A 2,189-nucleotide genomic window follows, 5' to 3' on the forward strand; every position below is an offset into this window, starting at 1 on the left:
GTTAGAAACAGATAAATGAATACCTTAAACAAATATATATAAAAAAAGGGTAACTGCTACTTGAACATGAATTGTCCTAAAATTATTCTTGTGCCTAATTCAGACAATTGTTTAGAAAAGGTGGCCCCCCAAAAAGCAATACATGAATAAGTCTTCATTCGAGTACATGCTCTCAAGTGAGTTTTATTTTTTCCCCCCAAGATTTATTTACTTATTTATTTTAGAGAAAGAGAGAGCATGCAAGGCCTGGGAGGAGGAGCAGAGGCAGAAGGAGAGAGAGAATCTCAAGCAGACTGCCTGCTGAGCATGGAGTCTGAGGCAGGGCGCAGTTCCAGGATTCTGAGATCATGACCTGAGCCAAAATCAAGTCCGATGCTCAACTGACTGAGTCACCCAGGCACCCCAAGTATAGGCTGTCAGGCAAGTTTTAAAAGACAAGAGGAATTAGGGTTTCCAGTTTTAGGAGTCCATCTTCACTGTAGGTAACAATCAGGTACTGATGAAGGTTGTATGTGATACCGATCACATCCTTCCTATGAACTGTCAGAGTTCTCTCCAGTTTGCCAGTGACTATGCTAAGACAGAACAGAGTCTTCCTTTACACAGTAGATCCATTTGCCATGGGGAGACAGAGTACAGCAAACAAAATCCCCACCTTCTCTCTTACCAGACCCGATGGTTCTGACAATCTGCCCTGCCTGTTCATCATGACCACTGTATTTGATCTGTTGCAAACCACAAAGTGCTCTGGGTTTTTAGGAAGCAGGATTATACTGTTGACAGTGTTATCTGTTCCTGCCGTGCTGGATTTAAAGGTATTTGAACATTCTGCCGGTCTTCATATTCCTGATCTTCACATCACAGAGGATGCCCTAATAATATAAGGTCCATCTTGTATAAAAGCTGCTTCATTAATGAAAGAGGAATGGTCACGAAACTCCTTCAGAGTTTTCCCAGATTCTAAACAATGAGTTTAATTGCTTGATCAAAAGAGGCACTAAGGATCTGACAGCTATCCTTAGAAAAGCTTAGACAGGACACACCTTTACTGTGTGCTCTTTCAAATCTCCTGAAACACTGTTCACTCTGAATCTTCCATACCTTGATCTGTCCCTCTTGGGCCCCCATTGCTAACACTTCTGCTGTTGAAGCAATGCAGAGGACAGCATCATCCATCATCAGAAAGTCATCCCGGGCCTGCTACTTAATTAAGATCCTTCCTGATTTTTCCAGTCATAAAGTTCCAGACTTCAGTGAATCCAATAATAGACCCAGTGACCAAATACTGACCATTTGGATAAAATTGAGCACACTCCACATATAATTTCTGACCAAACCTAATATGCATGTTTAGTTGTGTAGGAAACTTCTTCCACATCTTTGACAGCTGCTTTTCCTCAGAACAAATCTATGGTTATACCAGGACGAAGCAAGCCCCGGTGCTGCTGCCACTTCAATTTCTGTCTCAGCAATGCCATGAGACGAGGTGGAGGCACCACACTGACTTCCCCAGCTAAGGCCTGGGCAATGGCTGCTCTTGACTACTTCTATCTGGGCATTCCTCACGAGAACTAAAATAAGACCTGGCCAAGCAGTTCTCCAAATGAACATACTTCTCTGGCTGTGTTTGTTTTAACATGATCATGGGGTCAGTCTGTCTCAGGAGTGACCTGGGAGCTCCCAATTCATGTAGCTCTATCCATTACAGAACAACCCATTCATAGAGGTCAATGAGGATTTTTTTTTTTCTGGCAATTTCAGAGACTGTATAGCCTGAAAACAGTATCACAATGGCTACTAGTAACGCCAGCTACTCTCAGTGCTGTCCATGGTATTCAGAAACATAGTAGTCTCTTCCTGCAAGGTAGCTAATGCCTGATGCAAACTGTTCTTCTTCAGGTACTGCATGAGAAGATGGATTGCATCCGAGAACTTGACTTCCACCAACATAGTGTTACCTTCATGGGCACAGAATTCACTCCATTCTTCAAGATCAGCATTTTTGGACACTCCTCTGGTGATTCTAATATGCGGTCCAGTTTGAAAACCACTGGACTAGAGTGGTGTTGCTTAGACTTTTGTGTACATAAGGTCACCTTGCATTTCATTAGGTCTGGGATGGGGCCCAACATTCTCCATTCTGAGATGTTCCCAGGTTTTGCTACTGGCCCGAGGGCCACACTTTGAAA

General features: G+C 43.1%; 1 pseudogene; it reads right to left on the reverse strand.

The window, feature by feature from the left end:
• Positions 1-427: 427 nt before the first annotated feature.
• Positions 428-1,950, reverse strand: LOC123775999 (WD40 repeat-containing protein SMU1 pseudogene; annotated as a pseudogene).
• Positions 1,951-2,189: the final 239 nt, after the last annotated feature.

Source organism: Ursus americanus, chromosome 7 (assembly GCF_024610735.1).
Source record: "Ursus americanus isolate L20-20 chromosome 7, mUrsAme1.1.p, whole genome shotgun sequence".
NCBI lineage: Eukaryota > Metazoa > Chordata > Mammalia > Carnivora > Ursidae > Ursus > Ursus americanus.